At 49.6% G+C, this 11,003-nt stretch overlaps 1 long non-coding RNA gene across 1 annotated transcript; it reads left to right on the top strand.

Moving 5' to 3' along the window:
- Positions 1–167: 167 nt before the first annotated feature.
- Positions 168–9,416, top strand: LOC142483036 (uncharacterized). The gene is made up of 4 exons (XR_012797192.1): positions 168–589; positions 5,465–5,519; positions 6,002–6,089; positions 8,544–9,416. It is a non-coding gene; the product is annotated as an uncharacterized LOC142483036 (long non-coding RNA).
- The last annotated feature ends 1,587 nt before the right edge of the window (positions 9,417–11,003 follow it).

The raw sequence follows: 11,003 nt of genomic DNA, 5'->3' as shown, positions 1-11,003 counted from the left end.
AATGAAACAAATGTGACGTCAGTGCTGGCAGTTGAGGCCGGGCTGTGTTCTGGCTCAGCCCGACCCCAACACTGACATCACACCCGCTCCACAAATCAGATCGCCGCCGGCGCCGCTCCTAATCGCTCCCCCCCCTAAGCCCCCTCCCCCCCCCAGCCCCACCCCCCCCACACATCGTGACAAATGCGGCGCTCCTAACGGCCGCTGCCATGCCGCGCATGCGCAGTTGTGACGGCGCCGCTGATTCCCCGCCCGTTCCCCGCCCATTGATATGCTGCGCATGCCCGGTAGTCATGGCGACGCTCGAGACGCCATGACTCTCCTCACAGGGACACTGAAGCCCACACTGCTCCCCGGGGCTCTATGCAGGCACTGATCTCCTGCGGCCTCTCCTCCCGGTGCATGCCCCGGCCGAGGCATAGAACTGCTCCGGAAACGGGGGGGGGAGGAGGGGGGTGATGAGTGCGCTGCGTCCCCCACGTCCCCCACAGCACCATCAGAAGCCTCCGAGTTGGCTCCAGCTGACGATGACGCGCTTCTCCCTCTCCCCCCGCCGACACTGCCTCCATCTCCTCTGTGCCGCGATCTGGTAGGAACGGGGGGGGGGGGGAATGCTGAAAGGGTCTGGGTGCAGGGAAAGGATAAGGGTGCTGGGGGGAGGACAAGTGTGCTGGGGGGAGGACAAGTGTGCTGGGGAGAGTCAGGAGAAAGGGGGGCAGGACACACACACACACACACACACACACATACATACACACTGACACATACACACTGACACATACACACATACTGACTCACATACACACACACTGACTCACATACACACACACATATACACACTGACTGACACACACACTGACACACACCCCCACACACTCACTGACCCCCTCCCCCACACACTGACTGACCCCACCCACTGACTGACCCCCCCCACACACACTGACTGACCCCCCCCACCCCCCCCACACACTGACTGACCCCCACACCCCCCCCACACACTGACTGACCCACCCACCCCCCCCGTCACTGACTGACCCCCCCACCCCCCCCCACACACTGACTGACCCACCCACCCCCCCACACACTGACTGACCCCCCCCCACACACTGACTGACCCACCCACCCCCCCACACACTGACTGACACACCCACCCCCCCCACACACTGACTGACCCACCCGCCCCCCCCCCCACACACACTGACTGACCCCCCCCCCACACACACTGACTGACCCCCCCCCCCCCACACACACACTGACTGAACCCACCCCCCCCCGACACAAACTGACTGACCCACCCCCCCCCCCACACACTGACTGACCCACCCACACCCCCCCCACAGTGACTGACCCACACACTGACTGACCCACCCACCCCCCCCCCACACACTGACTGACCCACCCCCCCCCCACACACTGACTGACCCACCCACCCCCCCCACACACTGACTGACCCACCCACCCCCACACACTGACTGACCCACCCACCCCCCCCCACACACTGACTGACCCCCCCCCCCCACACACTGACTGACGCACCCACCCCCCCCCACACACTGACTGACCCACCCACCCCCCCCCCACACACTGACTGACCCACCCACCCCCCCACACACTGACTGACCCACCCCCCCCCCCCACACACTGACTGACCCACCCACCCCCCCCCCCCACACACTGACTGACCCACCAACCCCCCCCCCCCACACTGACTGACCCACCCACCCCCCCCACACACTGACTGACCCACCCACCCCCCCACACACTGACTGACCCACCCACCCCCCCTACACACTGACTCACCCACCCCCCCACACACTGACTGACCCACCCACCCCCCCACACACTGACTGACTCACCCACCCCCCCCACACACTGACTGAACCCCCCACACACTGACTGACCCACCCACCCCCCCCCACACACTGACTGAGCCACCCACCCCCCCCCCCACACACTGACTGACCCACCCACCCCCCCACACACTGACTGACCCACCCACCCCCCCACACACTGACTGACCCACCCACACCTCCCCGCACACTGACTGACTGACTGACCCACCCACACCTCCCCGCACACTGACTGACTGACCCACCCACACCTCCCCGCACACTGTCTGTCTGACTGACCCACCCACACACACCTCCACGCACAATGACTGACTGACCCACCCACCCACACTTCCCCGCACACTGACTGACTGACCCACCCACCCACACTTCCCCGCACACTGACTGACTGACCCACCCACACCTCCCCGCACACTGACTGACTGACCCACCCACACCTCCCCGCACACTGACTGACTGACCCACCCACACCTCCCCGCACACTGACTGACTGACCCACCCACACCTCCCCGCACACTGACTGACTGACCCACCCACACCTCCCCGCACACTGACTGACTGACCCACCCACACCTCCCCGCACACTGACTGACTGACCCACCCACACCTCCCCACACACTGACTGACTGACCCACCCACACCTCCCCGCACACACTGACTGACCCACCCACCCCCCACACACTGACTGACCCACCTACCCCCCCCACACACTGACTGACCCACCCACCCCCCCCCCACACACTGACTGACCCACCCACCCCCCCCACACTGACTGACCCACCCACCCCCCCACACACTGACTGAACACACACTGACTGACCCACCCACCCCCCTACACACTGACTCACCCACCCCCCCACACACTGACTGACCCACCCACCCCCCCCACACACTGACTGACCCACCCACCCCCCCCCCACACACTGACTGACCCACCCACCCCCCCACACACTGACTGACCCCCCCCCCCCCCCCCACACACTGACTGACCCACCCACCCCCCCCCACACACACTGACTGACCCACCAACCCCCCCCCCACACTGACTGACCCACCCACCCCCCCCACACACTGACTGACCCACCCACCCCCCCACACACTGACTGACCCACCCACCCCCCCTACACACTGACTCACCCACCCCCCCACACACTGACTGACCCACCCACCCCCCCACACACTGACTGACTCACCCACCCCCCCCCACACACTGACTGAACCCCCCACACACTGACTGACCCACCCACCCCCCCCCACACACTGACTGAGCCACCCACCCCCCCCCCCACACACTGACTGACCCACCCACCCCCCCACACACTGACTGACCCACCCACCCCCCCACACACTGACTGACCCACCCACACCTCCCCGCACACTGACTGACTGACTGACCCACCCACACCTCCCCGCACACTGACTGACTGACCCACCCACACCTCCCCGCACACTGTCTGTCTGACTGACCCACCCACACACACCTCCACGCACAATGACTGACTGACCCACCCACCCACACTTCCCCGCACACTGACTGACTGACCCACCCACCCACACTTCCCCGCACACTGACTGACTGACCCACCCACACCTCCCCGCACACTGACTGACTGACCCACCCACACCTCCCCGCACACTGACTGACTGACCCACCCACACCTCCCCGCACACTGACTGACTGACCCACCCACACCTCCCCGCACACTGACTGACTGACCCACCCACACCTCCCCGCACACTGACTGACTGACCCACCCACACCTCCCCGCACACTGACTGACTGACCCACCCACACCTCCCCACACACTGACTGACTGACCCACCCACACCTCCCCGCACACACTGACTGACCCACCCACCCCCCACACACTGACTGACCCACCTACCCCCCCCACACACTGACTGACCCACCCACCCCCCCCCCACACACTGACTGACCCACCCACCCCCCCCACACTGACTGACCCACCCACCCCCCCACACACTGACTGAACACACACTGACTGACCCCACCCACCCCCCTACACACTGACTCACCCACCCCCCCACACACTGACTGACCCACCCACCCCCCCCACACACTGACTGACCCGCCCACCCCCCCACACACTGACTGACCCACCCACCCCCGCCCCCCACACACTGACTGAACCCCCCACACACTGACTGACCCACCCACCCCCCCCCCACACACTGACTGACCCACCCACCCCCCCCACACACTGACTGACACACTGACTGACCCACCCACCCCCCCACACACTGACTGACCCACCCACACCTCCCCGCACACTGACTGACTGACTGACCCACACCTCCCCGCACACTGACTGACTGACTGACCCACCCACACCTCCCCGCACACTCACTGACTGACCCACCCACACCTCCCCGCACACTGTCTGTCTGACTGACACACCCACACACACCTCCACGCACAATGACTGACTGACCCACCCACCCACACTTCCCCGCACACTGACTGACTGACCCACCCACCCACACTTCCCCGCACACTGACTGACTGACCCACCCACACCTCCCCGCACACTGACTGACTGACCCACCCACACCTCCCCGCACACTGACTGACTGACCCACCCACACCTCCCCGCACACTGACTGACTGACCCACCCACACCTCCCCGCACACTGACTGACTGACCCACCCACACCTCCCCGCACACTGACTGACTGACCCACCCACACCTCCCCGCACACTGACTGACTGACCCACCCACACCTCCCCGCACACTGACTGACTGACCCACCCACACCTCCCCGCACACTGACTGACTGACCCACCCCTCCCCGCACACTGACTGACTCACCCACACCTCCCCACACACTGACTGACTGACCCACCCCTCCCCGCACACTGACTGACTCACCCACCCCTCCCCGCACACTGACTGACTCACCCACACCCCCCCGCACACTCTGACCCACCCAAACACTGACTGACACACACACTGACTTACACATACACACTGACTGACACACATACACACACACTGACTGACACACACACACACACTGACTGACACACACACTGACTGACTGACTGACATACACACACACACACTGACTGACTGACTGACTGACTGACTGACACACACACTGACACACATACACACAAGGAATTCACACTTAGTGCAAATAGCTAATACATGGGATGTGTGCCGAGCACGCGCATTCTAAGTCAAATTTATTTGCGTTTTGTAACTGAAATTGTATTTTGATTTTTAATTAAAACATCACCAACACAAATACAATTTCTGTGACAAAAGTCAAAGAAGTTTCACTTACTATGCGCGTGCTCAGCACACACAGCTTTTTTTTTTTTTTTTAATGTTGCAGTGGTCTCAATTTTGTACTTTAAACTGTGAAGGGCTAACAAAGTTGAAGAGACAATGTTATATTGCTTAATCCTTATTGCATCGCCAGTTTACATTCTTAAGTCGGACGGCACGTGCTCCTAGAAAGTATGCCAAATTTCCTGTTCTTTTGGTGACCGGTTTAAATTCAAATAATGTTTATTAGCAATGTTTAGTAGTTAAGGTAAGAAATAATAAGTCTGTGCTTTGCATAATATAGAACTATTTGATTTGCAGAATGAATATCCTGCTCTTTCAAATCGTACATTATCTCTGAGTCCAAGTGCCTCTGGTAAGTTGTTTAGAACACTTAGCAATGTATTTCATTATCAATTTGCAGTGCAAGTTCATTTTACAATAATTTGGTGTACTCTGGGTGACAGAGATTTGGGAACAGGTACAGAGAAAAACAATCTTACCTAATTGATTGTCAAATCTGTAGTTAACCTGTTGAGAAGCAGACTTCACACACGTTTTGAATTATTTTTGAGTATGGAACGAGTAGATATACTGACATATTTATGGTATGATGACCAAGAGAGAACATCGATATAGGAAGGTGCAGTGCAGCAGGTTTTCTGTTATAGGTATTATTTTGTTACTCATCACAGCACAGTTTTCTCTTGCCAACTTACCTATGATATTATCTCACTTCAAATGTGTATTGACTGTCTAATTCCAATGAAAACAACATGTTTACAACAGAAGTAAATTACGACAGCCTGTCATTCCTATGACCAAATCTCGGTATATGAATTTTCATTCTGCTTCAAGGTTCTTTGGCTCAGAGGGGATACAGCTGGAGCCCAAGAGGTCCCAATACTTGGAGCTCACCTAGAAGAGTACAAAGGACCAACACCAGGTATGGTGAAATGACGGTAACTTCTAAAAAATGGAACAAAGGATTTAGTAACATAAGCTTTCTTCAGTACTCCTTAGTTTAATTTGAAACCTGATTTAGCTGTTGAGCAGCCAGTAAAAATCCATGTGTTTTTTCATTTCTTAACTATTTGTTTGAAAGCATAAATGTGCATTGTTTCTGTTTTTTGTTTTTAAAGGCACAATGTTTAGTATCAAATCCTGGTTTGGCTGTTGTTATTACCATCACAGTTTGGTTAATATATGGAGTCGTGATAAATGTTCCTGTAAAACATGTCACGAGAGCTGAATGTCAGATGTAAAAGAAGTACAGTACAAGCATAAATGCAACTGTACACATTATATTATCTCTCACCACATTTAACATGCATTCCAATTAGGGAGTGTTTACCGCATTCTCGTCCCTGAGCACTTCACTAATCTGCGGGTAGAGAATTTCTCCTATGGAAAAAGAGTACAATAGAAAGAAAGCCATGTTGATAAATGTCACGTAGATGCTTGAGTGTATGAAAGGGATCAACCACAAAACGGGTCTCTAAATACCTTTACAAGTCTGTAGGGGAGTGTCTTGATTGTTTATCACTTTCCCTTGACCGGGGACACATTTATGACCTGAAATCGAGGACTTTCATTTATTTCGACTTTAATCAGAGTATAAAAGACTCCATAAGTCTCTCCAAGTACTTAACCAGCACCATCATATTCCAGATAACCCCTCAGATATATACATATTAAATGTAATTTGTGGGTGAAATTAATGTATCTGCAACTGGTTACATGTAAAAATGTGTAGAATATCATTATAACAACCACGTACATTGGTTTGTACACCAACACATACTGTACAAAACATTTAATTCTTGCTAGCCTGTAGTTGTAAAGACATACCAACCCCATGGTAACTCCATTTAAATCTGGTTTTAATGGATCCTTTGGAGAGAACGTCCTTAGAATTGCAAATCTGAGTACACGCGATCCGTCTTGGTCGCCCCAGCTGTCATTTTCATATAAAGAATTAGAGAGCCGGCATTCCCTTATATATTTTAGTACATGGGCCTGCACTTGGAACCTAAGCTTTTGACACAGACGCAAGGCAGAACTTAACCAGGGTATTAACCTTACTAAATGTGTTCATCATACCGCACACAAAAGCAATATTTACTATATTGTGACTATATAAATTCAATTGAATAATAATTAAATGTTGAATCATAATTATTACTCCAGTAACTATATGGGGCAGACTTTGTAGCAGGCTTTCCAGAAATAACGAGACCACACACCAGGCAACCTGAATTCCAAGATGTATTGCAGGTAAGTGGTACAAACACCCAACGTTTCGGTCCTACAAACTGGACCGAAACGTCGGGTGTTTGTGCCACTTACCTGCAATACATCTTGGAATTCAGGTTGCCTGATGTGCGGTCTCGTTCTTTCTGGAAAGCCTGCTACAAAGTCTGCCCGGTGAGGATACTTTTGTCTATCTGCTTATTATGGGACAAGCACCTACAATCACTTTTATACACGAGAATGCCATCTGTTCATATATATATATATATATATATATAATATATATATATATATATATATATATATAGTCAATCGGTGCTAGAGGTATCATATGGTTCTCTTGGTGGCTCTAACAGGTTGGGGTGGTCCCTACTGACATGTCCTAGCACTGTGCTTGAGCTCAGAGGGATCGCGAGACTGAGATCCGTGTTCTGCATTCAGTTTCCATCCCCCCTACGCTCCTCACATTGAAGTGGCAGTTGTGAAGTGGGGGAAAAGTAGCCAGGGCGTGGCAGGTTCTCTTGCACTCTCCTAGGGGCTGAGGCCTATTGTTCATCAGGATTTTTACTGTTTCCCTTATGGAAATATGCAGCCCAGAAGACTCCCATTCATACACAAATACTACAGTATTACTACCAACTCTGACTCCAGTTAGGCATGTGGTGTATTTCTGTCTCTGTGCCGCACAGATTGTATTTACAGTAACTAATTTCACGTACATTTTGCTGAAGATGGCATCTCACCAGAGCTTGTAGTAAATAATACATTTGTAAAGCGTGGCGAATATTTGGAAATGTCACTAATTATTTGTTTGTGGCGGAAGTCCCAAATTGACCAGTTTTGCTCATTTGTGTAACATTTTTATCTCCAGTCGCGACATTAAAATAGAATACGTAGAACCTGCCAATGTATAAACTGTTGAAACTTCTCTTAAGGGTTAACGTGAAAGTTGTGTACATTCTAGTTATGATAAATTAAGTTAACCACATGCTCCATAGATCCTGGTAGATTAGTGAATGCCAGATATGGGGGGGGGGTGAAGAAGTAACAGCATTAGAGACCCCCTGTATTTGTCTTTTTCATCTCTTTGTATTTGTGAAGAGTTATGGGATATTAAAGATTTCTAAAATACTGCTCTTCTTTTTAGCATCTACAGGAAATTGAGCTACAAGTAAGATATTGACTCGGCTGCTGAGAACTGCAAGATCATTTTTGAAATATGTATATTTTTGTACTGATTCATGCTTAAGCAATCCCTTTGCTGGTTGCATTTTATCCTAAGAGTAAATCATTAAAGTCCTTTTAGGTTGCCTACAAATGTAGGCAAATCTAGCATTCCTGGAGCCACGGCAGAAAAAAAACAAACATCCCTGGGCTCCAGGGAAGGTAAAAGCCACGGCTTCCTGTGGGAGAGGGTTCATTCCTTGTATCTGTCCCTAGGCACTATCGATGCCTGCTGCCGGGGAACGCTGTGGTCACAAGCCTGTGGCTTTCCTAGCTTATAGGTAAATTTAGTTTAGCTACACCTGTATTAAGCATCTGCACATTTTACAACGGGAGTCCACAGCTGTACGTCTCCAGTTTCTGCATTGTCCCTTATGTAGGTGAAGGTGGATATTGCTCTCCATCGCCTATCTCCCAGGAGCTATAATACGCACGTGAAAATGTTGTCATAGAACTCAGTTGGTCATGTCATGAGATGCGCCGTAACATCACGGAATCCAACATTTCCATTCTTGACGCGTATTTCGTGTGCCGACTGAGAATAAACCTGTAAACCTTTTGTGTGGATAGGAAGTCTCAGCTATATTACTAACGTGTTAAGTGGATTTGAAATGCAGATTTGGGGAAATCTGAATTCGCCGCATTTTATCCTTTTTTTACTTCCAATTAGCAAGTAAATTCAGTTGAGTTGAAAAGCATGGTTTTAATGTTAGGATACATTTTTAATCGAGGCAATTGTGTAACTGATAACGGGATATTCCTGTAATGTACATGTTTTTTTTTTATTTTAACTGCCACTTAGTGTGTCTAGTTCAACTGTTTCTTAATTGTAAAAACATTTCTATTTAGATCCGTTTTATCCAAATGTAATACTTATTTTAAATATTGTGGCGATTCTTTTCTTTTTTTTAAATTTTTTTATTATTATTTTAAAACACCGATTGCCCAGTTATACAAATACTATGGAAACCTCAACATTTATGCTGAAAGATGTAAATATTTTCAACAGTATGGTTGTGTTCACTAAACCTGTATATGGTTACTTTTATACAGTATTTGTTCAATGTAATGTTTTTGTGAGTTAATATTGTGGAACTGTCATTAAACTTTGTGGTTTACTATATAAAATACTTCGTCTTGTATAGTTATTGTTTTTGTATGTCCAGATTTTGTGAAAATATTCATGTTCTCAAAAAAAAGCAAGAAAGTTATATTTCCTGAAATTGAAGTTTACTGCACGATCCTAACACACTACACCTGTATAGCAAGTCCTCTACTATACGTTCTCACCATATATAAGGCCAGCATTTAGCAACAAGTCACGTTCATTCAACACTGAATGATGCATAAAATATACCTGGCTGTTAGAGGGCATACTTTTTACAATAACTTGTTCTCCTTGAATTATTCTAAGGATTTTGTATTGGGTGCAAGAATGTAAACTGGTTTGGCATTCCCTTCCGTAGGTGTAAAATGTATTACTTTGCCTCATAATGTATTGTTTTTTTAATCTGTAGCCTGCCTTTACATGCACAATCCTAGTTTACCAAAACATATATACAGCTCAACCCCATTATAAGGCGATCCGTTACAACGCGAATCTGCTTATACCGCGATGCAAGCGTGGCTCCCACTTTTCTTATTTATGAATACTTAACACGATTATTGATATCTTAAATACTTTCTTGTACAATGCATACAATTATACATTATTTCTAACGCGATCTGCTTATAGCGCGATGTGATTCTTTGGACCCCAAGAAAAGCGTTATAAGGGGGTTGAGCGGTATAATGAAAATGTAGCAATGAAATGGTCTTTGTTTAAACAAATGTAATCAGACTTTAAAACATGTCTGCTTTAACTTCTTTTAAGTAAAATTTTATTTTCATCAAGGACCTCTTAATGAGGGGGTGGGAGTCTTCTCAATTACGCATTCAATCTTTAATTGCCAAGACCTTGATTTTTCTTGGACCTCTAACCATAACATTGAAGAAGGTGTAATGAAGGGAGCTTTGCTTGTGCTTATTCATTAAGGCTTGATAAAGATTACTTTGGTACAGTAACTGAAATGTCAAATATTAATGTTTTGAGTGCCTGTTTCTGGTTTTCATATTCTTTTCATAGGCAGAGATACTAGGGTTTAGTTAATCTTGAAATTCCTTTCAGATTTAGCAGGTCAATCAATGTCAGACTGTTCTTGGAACAACCAGTGCTGTGTCGTCATGGTTTTAGTACAGCAGTGTTATTTTGTTGATATGTGAACCTTCAGTTGCTTAGGTACTTGCAAAGAATATTACTATATAAGTGGTAACACAACCATTATTGTACATAGCATCCCCTGGGGTTACAGATGGGACAATGGGGGTTATTAATTCATCTGTA

Source organism: Ascaphus truei, unplaced genomic scaffold (assembly GCF_040206685.1).
Source record: "Ascaphus truei isolate aAscTru1 unplaced genomic scaffold, aAscTru1.hap1 HAP1_SCAFFOLD_289, whole genome shotgun sequence".
In the NCBI taxonomy this organism is placed as follows: Eukaryota; Metazoa; Chordata; class Amphibia; order Anura; family Ascaphidae; genus Ascaphus; species Ascaphus truei.
Note: the sequence above shows the minus strand (reverse complement) of the source record. Positions and strands in the feature narration are given on the sequence as shown.